Source organism: Lithobates pipiens, unplaced genomic scaffold (assembly GCF_037356315.1).
Source record: "Lithobates pipiens isolate NorthernLeopardFrog02 unplaced genomic scaffold, aLitPip1_a1.2 Scaffold_8, whole genome shotgun sequence".
Lineage (NCBI taxonomy): Eukaryota > Metazoa > Chordata > Amphibia > Anura > Ranidae > Lithobates > Lithobates pipiens.
In genome coordinates, this window is record NW_027507903.1 from 273418882 (window position 1) to 273440678 (window position 21797).

The window sequence follows — 21797 nt, forward strand, 5'->3', positions numbered from 1 at the left end:
CTGCCGGGCCACCGCGCCTTCTTATAGCTCTTTTACAGGCGGTGGCCCGGTCTTCTGTCGCCGCCGCCTTCCGTTCTTCTTCTTCTTCTTCTTCTTCTCCAGGAGATGTTGACTCGACAATCTCTCCGGCCGCAATGCCAGGGACGCGCTGCACTGCCACTTATATAGGGACAAGGGGCGGTGTCACATGGGTTTATGTCACATGGGTTGGTGTCACAGTCCCGGAGGATGCTGGGACTGTCGCCATGTGACATCAACCCATGTGACCAACCCATGTGACATAAACCCATGTGACACCGCCCCTTGTCCCTATATAAGTGGCAGCGCGTCCCTGGCATTGCGGCCGGAGAGATCGTCGAGTCAACATCTCCTGGAGAAGAAGAAGAAGAAGAAGAAGAAGAAGAAGAACGGAAGGCGGCAGCGGCGACAGAAGACCGGGCCACCGCCTGTAAAAGAGCTATAAGAGAGCGCGGTGGCCCGGCAGAAGAACCGAAGAGGGGGACAAGACCCCCGAAGTAGGAAGAAGAGGCCGGCGGCGAGGAAGAAAGCCAGACTCCTCCGCTAGCAAAAGAGCTACAAGAAGATAGCGGAGGAGTCCGGCGAGAAGACCCCCGAAGACGGAAGACCCCCGGAGCTGTGCAATAAAGTATTTTATCTCGTGTGTTGTGTTTTTTTTGTACTTTTATTTTACAGGTGAATGGGTAGGGGTACATTGTACCCCATACTCATTCACATAGGGTGGGGGGCCGGTATCCGGGGGCCCCCTTATTAAAGGGGGCTCCCGGATTCCGATAAGCCCCCCGCCCGCAGACCCCGACAACCAACGGCCAGGGTTGTCGGGAAGGGGCCCTTGTTCTCATCAACATGGGGACAAGGTGCTTTGGGGTGGGGGGGCCGCGCGGCCCCCCCTTCCCCAAGGCACCCCCCATGTTGAGGGCACGCGGCCTGGTACGGCTCAGGAGGGGGGGGCGCTCGCTCGCCCCCCCTTTCCTGGCCGGCCGGGTAGCGTGCTCGGACAAGGGTCTGTTGTGGACTTGGGGGGGACCCCCACGCCGATTTTTTTCGGCGTTGGGGTTCCCCTTTAAGTCCATACCAGGCGGCGGGGCCAGCAACGTCTCCTTCGCGGGCCCCGCCTACCTGGAGACCCGCTCAAAATGAGCGGACTTTTCTCCGGGCGCGAAAAGTCCGCTCATTTCAAAAGTACGGCGCACTGGCATACACACGGCCGGATTGTCCGCCGAAATGCGAGTCCGGCAGGAAGATTGGAGTGCAACACGGCATTCTAAATCCGCTGTACTTTCGGGTCAAAAAAGTATGCCGGAGGCTACACACGGGGGTATTGTTTGGCGGACTTGAGTTTGCCGGACTTTTCCACCGGATTGTTTGATCGTGTGTACGCGGCATAACAAACTTCTGAGGGCTTCACAGAACAGCTGTATTTATACTGAGATTAAATTACACATAGGTGGACTCTGTTTACTAATTCAGCAACTGCTGAAGGCAATTAGTTCCACTAGATTTTAGTGCTGTTTGTCTTAGGCTGGCCACAATAAAAGACCACTCTAAGCCCTTGTACACACGGTCCGAGATTCCGCCGGAATGTTTCCTATCGGACCGTTTTGTCTAATATTCCGACTGTGTGTGGTCTGCATCGGACTGTTTGCGTCGGAATATCCGTCGGACCAATTTTTACAACTTGCCGGTAACATTTTCCGACAAAATGCTCCGATCGGACATACTCCGATCATGTGTAGCCTACTCCGACGGACAAAGTGCCACGCATGCTCAGATCAAATTCCTAGACCAAAGCCATTGACTACTAGCCTGAACGTAGTCCCGTCGTAACGAAATAACGCCATCACCTTATGTACAATCGGATTTTCCGATAACAGAGTCCGACCATGTGTATACAACATCACTTCCGGACCTCTTCCGGAATGAATCCGTCGGAATTAATCCAACGGATTTGGTTGCCGGAATCTCCGACCGTGTGTACGGGGGCTTAGGGCTCTTTCACACGGACGTTCCGTATGTCCGTTTTTCTCGTTCAAAAATTTTTATTTTATGTTAAAATAAATTACATGTACAGAATCTAAAACAAATTATGTGATACCAGAAATAAAAAGTAGACATATTGAAGTACGAATGATACAAAGCAAAGAAGAATTTCAAGATATTCTCGTGGGAATGACAATAAATGGCCTTTATATATTTTAGAATTTGAAAACATTCTTATAGCTGAGTTTTAAACATTTTAATCCCAAGAAAATATAAATATGTCTAAAAGAAAATATATGATTTTAAAGTTTTGACCATAACTTCTAAAGTATGTTTATAGTAAGTATTATATAGTAAGGGAAGAACATAAAAGGTATATAGGAGGGGAAGGGGAGGGAATAATTCTCCGGAGGAGGTTTTATATATCATCTAATGTTGTAATTCTATAAAAAATCTTAATCACATAACAATAAAACTCGGTTGTCAATATTATCTGACGTATAATATTTAATCCAGGGTTTCCATATGATATCAAACTTTGTCATCTGGTTTTTATCTATAGCGTCCATTTTAGCATGGATGAAAGATTGATTCATTCTACGTTTGGTTTCTGCAATATTCACCACATCTGTTTTCCACGCATTGGCTATAGTCTGCTTTGCGGCTATCAGGAGTGTAAGAACTAATTTGAATTGTTTCTGATTCAGAAAGGCTGGTTTTAAATTAAGGAGAGCTATAATTGGGTCTGGAAAAATTGGACGATCAAAAAATTTTGTAATTATCAGAAAGATCTTTTTCCAAAATGATTGTACAATTGAGCAATGCCACCAGGTATGTATATAGGTACCTTTTTCTGGACAGCCACGAAAGCAGAGGCCAGTGTTGTCTGTTGATAATTTGGAGATTCTCGCAGGAACCAAATACCAGCGTGTGAGAACTTTATATGATGATTCAGACGCCAATATATTTATAGAGGAAGATTTTGTGAAAGACCATATGTTGGACCAAGACCTAGAATCGATCGTACAATCCAAATCTTTTTCCCACTTGGCCACATATTTAGGTATGACAGTATTAGAATTAGATATCAATTGTGTATACAATGATGTAATACGACCTTTAGCATGTGGTTCCTTGAGACAAAATCTTTCAAATTGAGAAATATTATGTAAGTTTACATTTAAATTGAGAAGAGGAGTATAAAAATCTTTGATTTGGAGATATCTGAATATTTCTGATTGTGGAAGCTTATATAATTCACATAGATCTGTAAAAGATTTTATTGATGTAGTTGAAGTTAAATTATATAGACAAGTGATACCAGCCTTAGACCAAGCTTTAAAGGTTTTGGGATATTTCCAGGCTGGGTAAAAAGTCGGATTCTTGTGGAAAGATAATAGCGGATTTTGTGGAGATTGCAGACCATGTGAATTTCTATACCTATCCCATAGATCCCATAGATAGAGAGTGCTTAGAAATGGGGTTATTTATACACTTACAATCCGCAGGTTGTAACCATAATATATTGTTTATAGGAAGAGGATCACAGTCTACAGCTTCAATGAGGACCCATAAAGGAATCTCTGTAGAAGAGTGATATTTTGTTAATTGAGATAATTGAGCTGCCTTATAATATATGTTAAAGTCTGGGAATCCCAAACCACCCAAAGCTTTGGGGAGAACAAGTGTTTTTTTGTGAAGTCTGGGTTTTATTTTCCCCCAAGTAAATTTCGTTACTTTTTGTTGAATCAGCCTAAGAAAATATTCAGGAATATGAATCGGGAGAGTTCTGAATAAATATAAAAATTTCGGAAGAACAGACATTTTTATGATATTGATTTTCCCAAACCATGATATCGGCATTGATGACCAATTAGATAACGACCTTGTAATATTTTTTAATAGAGCTGGGTAATTAGCTGCAAATAAATCGGAGGGGTTAAGAGTAAACTGCACACCCAGATATGGGAGGCTATGATCTACCCACTTAAAGGGTAGTGAATTTTGTAAAGATTGTTTATCTTTTTCGACAAGTGAAATGTTTAATGCTGAAGATTTTTGAATATTGACCTTAAGGCCCGAAATAAATGAGAATTCTTGTAGTACAACCATAAGATTTGGGGCCGAAACATGTGCAGAAGATAGAAAAAGGAGAATATCATCTGCGAATAAACAGAGCTTATGATGAAAGCCACCCACTTCAATATCTGTTATAGTGGGTTCCATCCTAATTCTTTGTGCTAAAGGTTCAATGAGTAAAGCAAATAATAATGGCGAAAGTGGACATCCTTGACGAGTCCCCCTCAGTATATTAAACTCATCCGATTTGTACCCTGCATATCTGATATAAGCTTTGGGATCTTGATACAAACTAGAGATCCATCGTAAAAATGAGGGCCGAATCCCCATTTGGAAAGGGTATAGTTCATATATGACCAAGATACTGTGTCAAAAGCTTTCATAATGTCTAAAGAAAGAAAACAAGTGGGAATACGTCTTTTTTTAGCGGCATGTGACAGGAGTGTTGCACGTCTAATATTATCTCCTGCTTGACGTAATGGAATGAAGCCCACTTGATCACGATGTATTAGATTGCCTATAATAGTATTTAATCTGTTAGCTAGAATTTTGGCTAAAATTTTTATGTCCAAATTTAATAACGAAATAGGGCGATAATTAGACCATATTGAATCGTCTGTGTGAGGTTTAGGGAGCATACAGATAATTGCAGTTAGGGTTTTTCTTCTAAAAGAATGACCTTCCAAAAGGGAATTAAAAGTGTTTGTCAAGACTGGAGATAGGGTGTCTACAAACGTTTTGTAATACAGCGCAGAAAAACCATCAGGACCTGGCCTTTTATTTAGTTTCAGATTTTTGATAACTTCAGATACCTCTATAATTGACACTGGTTCCTCCATCATTTCCATTTGTGTTTTAGATAGTGTCGGTAGAGATATATGAGAGAAAAAATCATTTGCTCTAGAAGGGTCCAACTCATTATTAGAAGAGTATACATTTTTAATTGTGTTTTGAATTTTTGTAATATTTTTAAAGGATTATTTGTGTATACCCCCCTAGAGATTTTCAGACGTATCGGTTTCGTTGGGTTCTGGCAGGATTTTAATGCTCTGGCTAATAGTGTGTGAGGTTTATTCGCATTGATATAGAAATTGTGTTGGGATCTCTTGATGGTTTTATCCGCTGCTTCAGTAAGGAATAGATCAAATTCCAATTTAGCTTTGTCAAGATTTATTTTAGATAAAGAAGAAGGGTTATTTTGGAATGCTGTGTGACATTTATTGAAATTTGTTTCTAAAGTCTGACAAAGGATTTTCTGCTCTCTGTTGAATATGTTTGCTTGCTGTAGACATATGCCACGGAGAACAGGTTTGTGTGCTTCCCATAATGTAGTCGGAGAGACGTCAGGTGTGGAGTTATATTTTATATAATCTTTGAGCGCAATTTCAATATTATTTTTATGAGCTGGATTTTTGAGTAGGAAATCTCTTAATATCCATGTTGGATCTTTTTTTTTTTGGAATTATAGAGGCAACAGTAATGTAGCCTGCACTATGATCGGACCATGGGATAGGAATAATTTTTGTAGATATTATTTCTGGAATTAGCCCTATGGACATAAATATATGGTCTATCCTAGAGAATGAGCGATGAGGGAACGAGTAATGTGTGTATTGTCTCTTGGTTGGATTCAATTCTCTCCAAGTATCTACTAGGTTATGTTTTGTAATTAGTTTTGATAAGAGTTGTTTGTCTGCTGTATGTGACTGTGGGATTGGGGATTTATCCAAAAATGGGAATATGTTCTGATTAGAATCTCCGCATAGAATTGTAGTACCTATTTTGTGGTGTTCTATAGTTTGAAATAAATGAGAAAGAAAAGAAATAGGATTTTTGTTAGGAGCGTAGTATGATGTAATGGTGATAGCGGTATCAAGTAGGTGTCCTTTAAGAATCAAGTAACGACCTTCTGGATCCTTGATTTCCTTCATTAGTGAAAATGGTGTATTGCGATGGAAAGCTATAAGCACGCCTCGTTTTTTAGAGGAGGCCGAAGCTGTGTATACTTGGGGGTAGTCTTTACTGAAAAATTTGGGAGTGGATTGTGACGCAAAATGAGTCTCTTGGAGGCAAACTATATGTGCTTTCTTGGATGAAAATGTGCGGAAGGCTTTAGTGCGTTTGTGTGGAACGTTTAGTCCCTGAGTATTTAATGATATGATGTTTAATGGGGCCATGGAGTTGGGAAAAGTAAATATGTGTTGGTGTTTATGTTAGAACGTGTGTCATATAAGAAATTATTTGTCTCCAGAGTATAGGGGTGGAGGGAAAGGAGATAATGACTGAAAAAGAAAATAAAATTAACCTCCCTGGCGGTACGATTATTTCGGATTTTAGGTGCTAAAAGCGGTACCATTATTTTGCATGAAAATTTGGCGTTTTATATTGTAGTCCTGCAATTCTTAGGAATAACTCTCTTAAATCTGTCCAAACCAGAGTCTAGCACACATCCCGGGTATGATAAAGTTTGAAAAATTAAATCATAAATTATAATATAATAAATAATTATAAATAATTGTACCAAATAATAATATAACAATAATAAAAATTATTCAATAATGTAATCAAATCAAAAACACTGAAATTTGCTCAGTTGCAGAATTGTCACTGTCATTACTTTTCAGTATTTGATGACGGATCTCCCCACAAATCGCTATCCCTCAATTCTGCGAGTGATTCCAATTTATTATCGCTATTTTCTAGCTGGTCTAAAATCATTTTTGATGTACAGTGACAGTTTTGGTTGCTATGGACAATCTCCAGTTTCCAGGCATAAAGAACAGTTTTTATTATATAAAACTGCATGCAGGACACTGGGCAGACCACTAGGGACAACGGGGATGTGAAATATTTACATACAGCAATGTAATCTGTAAGATTACATTATACTGTATGTATACTGTGTGTTTCACTTTTTGAATTTGGCGCCGATCTCCGTCCCCGTGCGTCGCAACGCTCGCAGGGCACGGAGATCGGCGATGTAATGCATCGAGCGAGACACGGCTCGCTCGTACAGCGGGGAGACAACGCTGGATCCGAGGGAGAAGGTAAGTAAACCTCCTCCTGGATCCAGCGATGCAGTCCCGAGTCTGACTCGGGGATACCGCTTTTGGTATGAAAAATCCACCCCGAGTCAGACTCGGGAATACCGTCAGGGGGGTTAATATACAATATTGAAATATATCTTAACATATCTATGTTCTTAATGTGTCCGTTGGGAGAAGAAAATCTCTCCCTCCAAGGGTACATGAGCCACTGTCAACTGCCCGGTGTGCACCGAGCTGCTGAGGGTAGCAAGAGCGGGTGCAAGGAACTTCCCTGCAGGACACCAAGAGCCAATCATATAATTTCATTTTTCAAGCAAAAAATTTAAATGTAAGATTAAGGCAACCTCAGAAACAAAGAAGAGAAGAGAGAGAAAAAAAAGTTATAATAAGGTGCCTAAATTATTAGGAACATTTCTTAAATAAGATTATGATAAAAATATTGATTGGAAGTCAGAGAAAAAACTCGGCAGTAGCCATTCTGTTGAAAAGGCAAGATAGTAGCCTCAGTACAAGTGTTTATCAGTCCATAGTGTCAGCCAGATCTGGAGGTGGAGATTGTATGCAAATTCTTTTCTGTGGATTGTAGTCTTCTTCTCTTCTGGAAGCAGAGGAGGGAGTATCAGCATATGAGGATGATTTTTGGCGAGTGTCCGCAGCATCTCTTGATGTGTTTATCATCCCTAGTTTTTGTAAAGTAGTTTGCAGGTCCTTAGCTGTTCGGCACATATATTTGCGACTTTGGAAAGTAAAACGCACTGAGAAAGGAAAGCCCCATTGGTAGATTATGTCATTTCGCTGTAATATTTGCAGTAGTGGTTTCAGGGTTCTTCTTTTGTTGACTGTAATCTGTGAGAGGTCTGTGAATAATTGATATTTATAACCCTGGAAAATCAGAGGATCTTTATTTCTAGCTGTATTTAGCAGTAGTTCCTTAGTGCGGTAGAAATGCAATTTTGCGATAATGTCACGGGGAGGACCATCTATTTTCTTTGGTGCTAGGGCTCTATGAACCCGGTCCATTTCAAGACGCTCTAGTGGGATAGCTGGTTGTAATTCTTGAAAAAGTGCAGTAATAGCACCGTTTAAATCAGTCACAGATTCGGGTATTCCTCTAATACGTATATTGGAGCGTCTTGCACGATTTTCGAAATCCTCCAATTTGGATTGTAATATGTCATTTTCCTCTTTAAGAAAATCAATTTCTGAGGCAATATTAGATGTATAATTTTCCAGATCGTCTGCTCTAATTTCCAGTGCTGATGTACGCTGACCAAGTATTCTAATTTCTTTGGTAAGGCTTGTGGTGATGATATCTGCAGTGGTTTTTAGTGATTTTTGAAGCAGATTTTCTATTTGTTTCAGCGTTACAGGAGGGGATAAGTCTTTTTGTGTGGAAAGTTCTAAATTCTCCAGAACTGACATATTTTTCTCAGGTATTTGGTTAGAGAGACTATGTGCTTTTAATGAGAGAACATCTTTATGTAAAGCAGCAGAAGGGGCTGTCTGTTTGTTCTCCTCACTGTGTCTCCCCTCAGAGGGGGAGGGTTTCAGTGCCATACTGCTGTGTGTGTGAGGCGGCGCTTTCTTGTTAATTTTCTGCCTCATGAGTCTCCTCTGACCCCCCCAAATGTCACCAATGTAAGGTAGGGATATTTATCTACCGTTTGGTATGATATATATGCGGAGGGTCAAGTTACCTCCGCCATTATATGGCTCCGTTGTCCTGCTGAGAATGGAGCTCTAAGCCAGCATTACCTCTCGGCTAGGCTCCGCCTTCTCCCTCTCCTCCGTATGTCAGTTTTTCATCCTTCCGTTTTCGGATGAAAAAATTGGCTGACCAAGTCTACCAAATCATAGACTCATTTAGAACAGTAATGGAACACATGGATTATGTATTGTAATAAATCTACTGTGCTGTCTTGTAACCCATCGATCAACATATCTTTTACAGTACAAGCACCAACATTTCAGAAACAGAAAAGGAGGGGGATTCGGACTCTGGAAATATAGCACAAGCCACAGAGAATGTAGCCGAAGAGATACCAGCAGAGCATGGTGCCGAACAACCCGTGTCATTCAAACCATCACCAAATTCAGCTTCAACGAGGACAATCGCCCAGGAAAGACAATGTGTGCCTGTAAGAATCCCATACAAAATTACCCATTGTCAAATGTTTACATTGATAAATGTTCTAAAAAAATTCTCCCTCAACAGAATCCTTCTGTTCACATCACAACAAAAACTAGACAACGCAGAGGACAATTCAGGCCAGACATTGAAGGAGCAATGATAGAATTCATGGAAGACATGAGGGAAAGGAGGAGGGCTGACACAAGGGATCCTTTTGCTGACCCCTCAAATCAAGATGCAGTTTACCTAAGGAGCCTGTACCACCAACTGGCACAGGTCCCCATGCATAACAAAATGGAGGTGCAAATGTCTCTATTCAACTACAATGGTGTGTGTGTAAGGGATGCAATTTCCAGTGAACCCATGCCACTGCTCATAAATGAGCAACAACGACCCTACCAGGGTTATGCATTGGACCCTACTCCACTAAACCTATCATCACATCAGATGTATCATCATCATTACCCTCAAACAATGCCCCTACCACGGTTATGCATTGGACTCTGCTCCACTAAACCTATCATCACATCATATGTATCATCATCATTACCTTTAAAGTATTACCCCCCATCAGTAACATCAACCAACCACCAGTGTCCACAATGTATTGACCCCACCTCAAGTGGTGCCTCTTAGTATTAACCCCCATCAGCAACATCAACCAACCACCAGTGTCCACAATGTATTGACCCCACCTCAAGTGGCGCCTCTTACCCAGCCTATCTCCAGTTCATATGAGGTATCCAGGTCTCAGATGCACTCATTTCCTAGTTCCTCCCAATCGACCAATATATATTCCAATTCCCCCAAAGAGCCTTATTACCAGGATCTTTAAAATAGCATTGTTTATTGCATGGGGGGTATAAGTATTATACCGATGCTAAAAACATGACGTTTTATTTTTTTGACAAGGTTGACAATCACAGAGGTCAGACATTTCCTGTAGATGGCCACCAAGTTTGCACACAACTCAAGAAGGATTTTAGCCCCCTCCTCTTTGCTGATCATCTCCAAGTGAATGTTTTGAGGCTGACATTTGGTAATTCAAACCTTCAGTTCTGCTCCATCGACATATTATCTAAGGTTAAAGTGCCGGTTGCCACTAGTGCGATGACAGACATTGCATGTGATGTGAACTGCAATGGGCTGTGAATCACATGCTTTGTCTGTCATTCCACTAGTATGAACCGGCATGTAAGGTCTGGAGACTGGCAAGATCACTCCAAGATCTCCTTGAGCCACTTTTTTGTTGGCTTGGCTGTGTTTCACCTGTGAGATCACCTGAGCTTCACATGTTGCCACTGGTGTCCTCTTCCACTCCTCCTGTATGACATCACGGAGCTGGTAGATGTTAGATACATTGCACTCCTCCACCTTCTGTTTGAGGATGCCCCACAGATGATCAATAGGGTTTAGGTCTTTAGACATGTTTGGCCAGTCTATCACCTTTTTGCCCTCAGCTTCTTTAGCAGGGCTGTGGTCGTCTTGAGGGTGAGTTTGGGATCATTATCATGTTGGAATACTGCCCTGCAGCCCAGTCTCTGAAGAGATGGGATCATGCTGTGCTGCTTCAGTATATCACAGTACATGTTGGCATTCATGGTTCCCTCAATGAACTGTAGCTCCCCAGTTCCGGCAGCACTGATGCAACCCCCAGACTATGACGCTCCCACCACCATGCTTGACTGTAGGAGAGACACACTTGTCTTTCTACTCCTCACCTGGTTGCCATCACCCACGCTTGACACCATTTGAACCACTATGTTTATCTTGGTCACATCAGACCACAGGACATGGTTGCAATAATCCATGTCCATAGTTAGTTTTTGTATAAAATGTGAGGGGTTTAGGGCTCTTTCACATGGGGCGGATCAGTGTGTGCAGCACACAGCATGCTTGAATAACACCTTCAGCATTGGCCAGTTTCAGTTGCAAGGCACTGTGGAATATGCGCCATTTTCTACTTAGTAGGCCAAATGTGCATTTGATGTACCTCCTTGCTCTATTGAGTCGGTAGTTGAAGATTTTCTTTTTGTTGTTTAAATTATGTTTTGCTTGAGAGCACAAAAGCCTCATCAGCCATGAGGACATGAGGCATATCAGGTCCAGATGTTCCAGGAAGTAGTTTGTCAGCCGGTAATTTCATCCTGCCCTCAAGAAGCCTTCTCCCCATTATGGATGCCCTAAACACTCTTGAGTCAGCAGTGCTGCCATACTCACCAATATCCACAGCGACAAATTTATAGTTGCTATCACAGATTTCCATCAGAACCACGGAAAAATATTTTTTGTAGTTGTAATAGCTGGAGCCAGACCCAGGAGGCATTGTAATCCGAATGTGTTTGCCATCCAAGGCTCCAAAGCAGTTTGGAAATTGCGTGTTCCTTCTTTCTCTGACTTTTTGCAGGACTAAGACCGGCCTGCCACCCTGGTCAGAGCCAGTTTGATGGACATTGTTACTGAGGGACTCTTGGTGAGGTCAAAGTTCTGCCTTTAACTCTGAAAGAAGCCTGATAGTCCGGGGAGGGGCCCCTCCCACCAGGAACTCCAAAGAGAACTATGCACCTTTGTGCTGTGTTTTTCCCTCTTCTTTTTTTCTATATTGTATTTTTATGAGATGTCCTTGTTCTTGGGGGGGGGGGGGGCAGGAGCGGATTTTTGGAATGTTCCCAGCCAAGGAACTGGCTGGATGTTGGGGGGGGGGGGGGGATTTGTAGCAACCGCTGGTGTGCTAGAAGTGATAGTTTTTTTTTTATTTGTTTGTTGGTCAATTTACAGGCTTGGCTGGCAGCCTGTGTATGTTTTGATCTGGGTTGTTTTGATCTGGGTTGGGAGTAACTCAGAGCAGAGCTGGTGACTCACAGACAGCATCACCAAGACCTCCGACTTCTTTCCAGGATATTCTATTATCTTCTAGAAAGGAAAGAGGAGAGGAAATGTGGAGCTGTCTGGGGTATTATGAGTAGCTCGGACCAATCCCCAACTTGGATTGGCAGGGGGCAGACCTCCTTAAATATCCAGGGTCAGCCCAGTGGGAGGAGGAGCTGTTCGGGTGGAAGCTGGAGATGGAGTACTAGGCTGATGTGGCCTTTGAGGGAGCTCCCCAGTCTGGGGGGGGTGTGACCTTGGGCCTGAGGCTCGGGTGTGGACAGGACCCTTCTCACGCGGTGTCCTGAACAGGTGGCATGGAAACAAGGAGAGGACAGCGGGAGAGCACTGCCAGGCAAAGTCTCCAAGAGCGGAACAACAGATTTCAGCCAAGAGGGGTGGTGAGTGACACACAGTCACGAGAGGACTTGGGAGGCATACTTAAGAGGACTGGGAGATTGCAGTCTGGGATGGGTGCAGAGCCGGCAGAGTGGACTGTGGTGGCTCTGGCAGTGGAGAGGGGCAGCTGCAGCCAGGAGGGCTGGCATTGCCTGAAGAGGTGGTACTGGGAGCAGTAGCCATGAAAACAGCTTGCACTGGGGCTTTCTACATTTTTCTGCTACAGAAAAGGGGCCCGCAGTCCCTGCCTACCAAGGGCATTCAATTTAGGCCTGGCTGAGCCAGTATCAGACCTGCAAATCAATGCTATCTGGTCCTGGAAATTCAAGAAAGTGATGTGCTGGAGGTGTTAAGGGGAGAGAGTCTGCAAGCAAGAGTTTTGCTGGAGCTGAAGCGTGGAGGTGTATATACAAAGAAAGTATATCGGTTGAGTCCTGTGTACATTGTGCTTCAATCAAGTGGGCATCCCATACTCCCTTACCCCATCCAAGTTTAATACTTTTAATGCGCTTCTTCTTGAGAAACTCCTTTGTTCTGGATATTTGGTGGATATTCGTCTCTATCTTTTAAAATACAACTATGATAAAAATTATAGACCCTTCATTTTTTTGTAAGTAGGCAAATTTACAAAATTTGCATGGGATCAAATAATTATTTTCCCCAACTGTATATAACCACCCATTTTTGGTGGGATTAAAGACTTGCCTGTAGGGACCATGTGGAATTAAACACTTTTTGGGGTTTGCCTCTTCTCTCTGGAACTCTACATTCCTACCAAATTAGCTGTGTTGTTAGGATGTGACAGAAATTCATCCCACTCTAACATAGTATGTGGTGGCACTTGTGGCCTTCCTTAGGTGCCTTCTCATGAAAAAGAAGTCATTAAGATCAAATGATACTCCAATGGGTGCTGGAGCTGCTATCAGCTGTGGGTGAAGCAAAAAGTGAGTATAAAATTAATTCTAACTCCCTTACTCAAGCTAAATGGTTGAAAGCTCAAGACCTGCTAAAAGAAACCTTCTTTATTAAAGCAAGAAGTAAACAATACTTTGATGAGCTAGATAACAAAACTTTGAGAAAAAGAGAACACACAGCCCACATGCTAGTGGCTTCCCAAAATGTCTCAAATACATTTAGGTCATATATCAACTGCTGATCATGTCCTTTACTGGAGGCATCTAGATGCAATATCTCTAATTTAATCAAAACCTTTACACTTTTAAAATCCGTGTTTTGGAAGCATTAAGTTTTTGATTGAAGAAGAGAAATCCTACACTACTACAGCAGCTATCTCCTTCTTCATATTCTCACTCCCCAAACTAAAACCTATAATGCCGCATACACACGATCGGAATTCCGGCCAGAAAAAGACTGATGAGAGCTTTTCATCGGAAAATGCGACCGTGTGTATGCTCCAGAAGTTAGCTGTCCGAATTTCCACCAGCCAAAAATTGATAGAAAGTTTTTCTGTCGGGAAAATTGAGAACATGCTATCGGTAATTCCGATCGTGTGTATGCAATTCCGACACGCCAAAAATCACGCATGCTCAGATTCAACTACGAGACAGAAGCTATTGGCTACTGGCTATTGAACTCCGTTTTTCTAGTCACGTCATACGTGTTGTACATCATCACGTTATAAATGATCAGAATTTGATGTGACCGTGTGTAGGCAAGACAGCTTGAGCCGAATTCCGTCAGAATTCCGTCGGGAAAACCATCAGAGCTTTTTCCGACGAGAATTCCGATCGTGTGTACGCGGCATAAGACTCTGATCTTATCATTAGCAAGCTCACAGAGGTTCTTAATTTCCCATGTTTGCAGTTCACACATGCTTTGTAAATATCTGGCATGCTGTTGAGCATCCAATCTAAAGATAATTTTATGTTTATGAAATTTACAAACATAATTTTATTATTTCTAATTATTTTATACATTTTGTTGATGATTAAGTGGTTGTCATTCCATTTCCCAACCATCAAAAACATTCTTAATAAGTTATTACAAACATATAAAAAAAGTGCATGATGAGCATTTTGTGATATTAAGACTTGAAGATGTAATTTATTTTTTTACAGCAGACATAAATCGAGCTTACCCAGATGTTTTAAGTAATGGAAACTGGCTTTAAGTGAGCGATGCAGAACGGTGATTTTCTAGAACATATTTAGATCTTTTCATCTTTAACCAACATCAGCATGCTTATTGAGCACATCCATTATGAACACACCAAAAATAAAAAGTTACAAAAGCCAATTTTGTAGGCCGTCTAATTTCAAAGCATTCCTGCCCATTCAAACTCATTGAACTCATCTTCTTTCAGAACAGATTACAGTGTTCACTTCTCTTAACACACAGGTCACTTTTTTTAAATTCCCTGGGAGCATCTGTTTTTAATTTGGGTCCTGACTACACAGCAGGCAGGTTAACCACTTGCCGACCGCCTAACGCCGATGTACGTCGGCAGAATGGCACGGGCAGGCATAAGCACGTACATGTACGTGATTTGCCTCCCGCGGGTCGGGGGCCCTATCGGGCCCCCGCCCGGTGCCTGCGGCGGTCGGTTTTCGTTCGGGAGCGATCCCGGACGAGGGGACGGCCATTCATTCATGGCCACCCCCTCGCGATCGCTCCCGACGAATAGAAATCCCCGGTGACATCACTTCCTCTCCTGTAATGTAAACACAGGAGAGGAAGTGATGTATTCTCTCCTCCGTGTCGGTATTTTTCGTTCCGACACGGAGGAGAGCGGATCAGTGAGTTGCACCAACACATCCCACACACAGTAGAACATGCCAGGCACACTCACACCCCCCCTTTACCCCCCGATCACCCCCCCAATTACCCCTGCCCCCCAGTCACAGTGACACCAATGTCATTTTTTTTTTTTTTTTTTTTTTTTTTGCATTGGTGTCATTTGTGACTGTAATAACTGTTAGGGCAGTTAGAGTTAGCCCCCTTTAGTTCTAATGTACCCCCCTAACCCCCCCAATAAAGGTTTAACCCCGTGATCACCCCCCGTCGCCAGTGTCACTAAGGCTGGGTTCACATTGCAGCGGTTTATGAGAACGAATGTGATTCGCACCGCACTGCAGTGCAAATCACATCCGATCTCTGTGCGATTCGAGTTCAGCCATTCGCCGCACCCGCCGCACCCGCCACACCCGCCGCACCCGCCGCAAATTCGCACGGGACCCTTTTTTTGGCCCGCAGCAGAATCGGATCGCATGGGTGTTCACACCATGCGATCCGAGTTTGCAGATCGCACTGCGATATGCGAACTGATCTGGGGGTGTCAGTAACATTTCACTGACACTCCCAGCAGTTCGCATAGGGCAGTGTGAACTGCCGCCGGGAGGCATGCGATGCGGGAACCCGCCGCGGATTCGCGGCGTTTCCGCATCGCTCCAGTGTGAACCCAGCCTAATAAGCGATCATTTTTCTGATCGCCGTATTAGTGTCCCAGGTGACGCTAGTTAGGCAGGTAGGTATTTAGGTTCGCCGCAGCTTTTTATAGCGCCAGGGACCCCCATATACTACCGCATAAAGCCCCCTGATTGCCCCCTAGTTAACCCTTTCACCAGTGATCACCATATAACTGTTACAGGTGACGCTGGTTGGTTAGTTATTTTTTTATAGTTTCAGGGCACCCGCCATTTATTACCTAATAAAGGTTTAACCCCCTGATCACCCGGCGGGTGTCATTTGTGACTAATAACTGTTAGGGCAGTTAGGGTTAGCCCCCTTTAGTTCTAAGGTACCCCCCTAACCCCCCCAATAAAGGTTTAACCCCGTGATCACCCCCCGTCGCCAGTGTCACTAAGGCTGGGTTCAGATTGCAGCGGTTTGAGAACGGATGTGATTCGCACTGCAGTGCAAATCACATCCGATCTCTGTGCGATTCGAGTTCAGCCATTCGCCGCACCCGCCACACCCGCCGCACCCGCCGCAAATTCGCACGGGACCCTTTTTTTGGCCCGCAGCAGAATCGGATCGCATGGGTGTTCACACCATGCGATCCGAGTTTGCAGATCGCACTGCGATATGCGAACTGATCTGGGGGTGTCAGTAACATTTCACTGACACTCCCAGCAGTTCGCATAGGGCAGTGTGAACTGCCGCCGGGAGGCATGCGATGCGGGAACCCGCCGCGCATTCGTGGCGTTCCCGCATCGCTCCAGTGTGAACCCAGCCTAATAAGCGATCGTTTTTCTGATCGCTGTATTAGTGTCACAGGTGACGCTAGTTAGGCAAGTAGGTATTTAGGTTCGCCGCAGCTTTTTATAGCGCCAGGGACCCCCATATACTACCGCATAAAGCCCCCTGATTGCCCCCTAGTTAACCCTTTCACCAGTGATCACCATATAACTGTTACAGGTGACGCTGGTTGGTTAGTTATTTTTTTATAGTTTCAGGGCACCCGCCATTTATTACCTAGTCTCACTAGTGTACCCCTAAATTTAGGGGTGTCTACTTTCCAAAATGGGGTCATTTGGGGGGGGTTTGTGCCATCTTGGCATTTTATGGCCTTCAAAACTGTAACGCCCTTAGAAAGCCTGAAGGCGGTGCTTGGTTTTCGGGGCCCCGTACGCGGCTAGGCTCCCAAAAAGTCCCACATATGTGGTATCCCCGTACTCAGGAGAAGCAGCAGAATTTATTTTGGGGTGTCATTTCACATATGCCCATGGCATGCGTGAGCAATATATCATTTAGTGACAACTTTGTGAAAAAAAAAAAAAAAAAAAAAAAGTTTGTAATTTTCCCGCAACTTGTGGCAAAATATAAAATATTCCATGGACTCAACATGCCTCTCAGCAAATAGCTTGGGGTGTCTACTTTCTAAAATGGGGTCATTTGTGGGGGTTTTGTGCCATCTTGGCATTTTATGGCCTTCAAAACTGTAATAGGTAGTGAGGAGTGAAGTCAAATATTTACGCCCTTAGAAAGCCTGAAGGCGGTGCTTGGTTTTCGGGGCCCCGTACGCGGCTAGGCTCCCAAAAAGTCCCACATATGTGGTATCCCCGTACTCAGGAGAAGCAGCAGAATTTATTTTGGGGTGTCATTTCACATATGCCCATGGCATGTGTGAGCAATATATCATTTAGTGACAACTTTGTGAAAAAAAAAAAAAAAAAAAAAAAGTTTGTAATTTTCCCGCAACTTGTGGCAAAATATAAAATATTCCATGAACTCAACATGCCTCTCAGCAAATAGCTTGGGGTGTCTACTTTCTAAAATGGGGTCATTTGTGGGGGTTTTGTGCCATCTTGGCATTTTATGGCCTTCAAAACTGTAATAGGTAGTGAGAAGTGAACTCAAAAATTTACGCCCTTAGAAAGCCTGAAGGCGGTGCTTGGTTTTCGGGGCCCCGTACGCGGCTAGGCTCCCAAAAAGTCCCACATATGTGGTATCCCCGTACTCAGGAGAAGCAGCAGAATTTATTTTGGGGTGTCATTTCACATACGCCCATAGCATGTGTGAGCAATATATCATTTAGTGACAACTTTGTGTAAAAAAAAAAAAAAAATTTTTTTTTTGTCATTATTCAATCGCTTGAGGCAAAAAAATAAAATATTCAATGGGCTCAACATGCCTCTTATCAATTTCCTTAGGGGGTCTACTTTCCAAAATGGGGTCATTTGGGGGGGTTTTGTACTGCCCTGCCATTTTAGCACCTCAAGAAATGAGATAGGCAGTCGTAAACTAAAAGCTGCGTAAATTCCAGAAAACGTACCTTAGTTTGTAGATGTGACAACTTTTGCGCAAACCAATAAATATACAATTATTGACTTTTTTTTTACCAAAGACATGTGGCTGAATACATTTTGGCCTAAATGTATGACTAAAATTGAGTTTATTGGATTTTTCTAATAACAAAAAGTAGAAAATATCATTTTTTTTCAAAATTTGCGGTCTTTTTACGTTTATATCGCAAAAAATAAAAATCGCAGAGGCAATCAAATACCATCAAAAGAAAGCTCTATTTGTGGGAAGAAAAGGACGCAAATTTTGTTTGGGTACAACATTGCATGACCGCGCAATTACCAGTTAAAGCAGCGCAGTGCCAAAGTGTAAAAAGACCTCTGGTCATTTACCAGCAAAATGGTCCGGTCTGAAAGTGGTTAACAACCCTGAGCTAAATACAAAGAACCATACAGTATTACTAAACTACAGTCTATCCACTTGCTTCAATCTTTATTATATTTATAGCAATGACCTGCTTGGAAGGCAAAGCCATTTCAGGACATGACAAAATGCAGACTACTAGCATTGTAACTATATCCAGTACAAATCATACAAATAAAAGTCTATAATTTAAGAATTTGTGTTCTAACATTTTAACAGCTAGTAAAAAATTTTGCCTCCTTTTTCATGGCCCTTTTTGGGACTCACGTACTATATAATTTTCTCATTCTCAGTGTTTTCTTGGCATTCACCTTTTATACACCTGTGTATTTTATTAGCTTCTTATATCATCGCCATATTACAGAAGGTCATATGTTCTACTCAAAGCTTTTAAAACAGCAACTGGTATGTTAGTAATGTACGATACATGGCATACACTGTTAACATGGGACCATTTTAAGCAGAAGAATTCGTTTTTTTTTTTTTTTTTAGATACATTATGTGCAGAAAAAAAAGGGAGGGAAGGAGCAATAAAGACAGAACTTTATTGCATGGAAGTAGCTAATTTCCTTTTGTACATTGTTGCCTTCAGGTGTGCTGTACAAACCAAGGTGGACAAAGCTTTACAGAAAAACCCAACAACAGCAGTGAGCATATAAATTGTATCTAAGGCAGAGAAGGAAAGGGTTAGCAATTTTGTAATTTTTTTTTATAGCTGTCTGATTCAACCTCTCAGCCTAACCATTTTCACTACAATTTAGGGAAAATCCAACATAGAGAGGAAGTGTTCCAATGGGGACACTCGGAGTAACAACTGTGTAAGAAAGGACTTCCCTCACTGTTGAAAGTATTCTCCTCACTTCCTGTTAAGTTCATAGGACTGAAAGTAAAGGGAAACCACCTCAACGGGGCAAAGGCAGCAAAAGGATTTCATGGGCTTTAAAGCTTTCCCTGTACTCCAGGTGGACATTACCATCCATCGGCTAATGACACCAGAAACGAGGAAGCCGATGCAATACACATGCTTACTGGGCTGGCAGAGCCATTTCCCAATTGACAGCCAGTGGCACAGAGATCTGGACTTTGTGCCTGTAGCAGCGCATCATCCATCTGTACCCTTTTAGGACTCTGCCGCCACCACAGGCTTATACTCTCCAGTGGACTCCCATTTATACATGTGTTGTTTTTATACTTTGTGATTATTAATTTAAAACTTTTCTTTGTAAATAAACCTTCTTGGAACTTACAACACCAAAGTGGTTGTGCTGTCTCCCTTCCTTCCCCTCTCTTTGTTTTAAAGCTTTCCTACACTATATAAAATTAAAAGAAGATGTTTAGGCTTTAGAGTTACCTAAAAGAGCAAGTTATGAGAAAAAAAAATTTGCATGCGATTTTTAAAAATAATCTGGCTGTATTTAACTTAGAGGAACTAAAGTCCACAAATACTCACCTCTTGTTCAGCAATGCGATGTTCGCAAGGTCCTTAGCTGCCTTGATTGATAGTGTCACTTCTATGCTTGAGAGTTCCTTCATCCTGGGAGTGAGGCATGCTGAGAATGTACACTAAGCTGGCAGCACTGATACAACCCCAGACTATGACACTCCCACCACCATGCTTGACTGTAGGCAAGACACACTTGTCTCTGTACTCCACACCTGGTTGCCGCCACACACGCTTGACACCATCTGAACCAAATAAGTATATCTTGGTCACCTTAGACCACAGGACATGGTTCCAGTAATCAATGTCCTTTGTCTGTTTGTCTTCAGCAAACTGTTTGCAAGCTTTTTTGTGCATCATCTTTAGAAGAGTCTTCCTTCTGGGAGGACAGCCATGCAGCTCAATTTGATGCAGTGTGCAGTAGCAGTTTAGACATTAATGGTTGTGTGTTGAGCTATTTTGAGGGGACAGTAAATTTACACTGCTATACAAGCTGTACACTCACTACTTTACATTGTAGCAAAGGGTAATTTCTTCAGTGTTGTCACATGAAAAGATATAATAAAATATTTACAAAAATGTGAGGGGTGTACTCACTTTTGTGAGATAATGTATATTTAAACAATGATGTTGATGGCAATTTAATCATAGGAGGTGCATATTCTACACAATGCATCTATATAACTAATCCTATTAAGGCAAGTTGAATAATCTTTATGACTTTAGCACAGTTGCAGCATTTCCTATATAGTATTCATATACTTGTCTGTAACTGATCAACCCTCGTGATACCAACGACTGCATATCTTTCTGGTATAGAAAAGGAGATGGCAACAAAAGATTCTAGCATCCTTTGTTAAAAGGTTACAGTGCCTCTCCTCACTTATTATCAGAGACGCTGAGCTCAGTGGATAGCTTGGAGCCTTAGACCAATGGTAAAGTACCATTAGCCCAGCTGTCTAATAATAATGCTGCAGTAGAGAGACGCCTCCCACTGCAGTGTCATAGAAGGGACATGTGTCTAAAAGACAAATGCTCCCTTACAACCCAGCACTCTTTTTACTACAAGGAAAAAACATGGGTTTATGGGTATAAGATTTACCCACAATCCCATTTTTTTCTTACACAGTTAAAGGGTAAGTTCACCTTTCCAGAAAAAGGTGAACTTACACAGGACCCCCACCTCGCTCCCCCCCCCCCCCCCCGTCCCGCTGACCTGCATAGCTGTGATCACCCATTCTGAGACCCGTATAACCGCCTCATGGCTCCGGGGCTTAGAACTCCCTGGAGCTTAATCTCCTAAACCAGGGATTGGCAACCTCAGCCCTCAAGCTGTTTTGAAACTACAAATCCCATGAGACATTGCAAGACCCTGACAATCACAGGCATGACTCCTAGAGGCAGAGGCATGATGGGATTTGTAGTTTTACCACAGCTGAAGTGCTGCTCCACTGAATTTCTCTATTAAGCCCCCTGCTTGAGTACAGTTTTTGAAAATATAGTACATTACCTTAAAAACAATATATAATAATTATTTGTTTATTACTTATTATTGGAATTAACCCCTTGCCAGTCCAATTCTGACACTGCTCTCCTACATGTAATAATCATATTTTTTTTTATAGAAAATTACTCAGAACCCCCAAACATTTAATATATTGTTTTAGCAGACACCCCAGGGAATAAAACGGTGGTCATTGCAACTTTT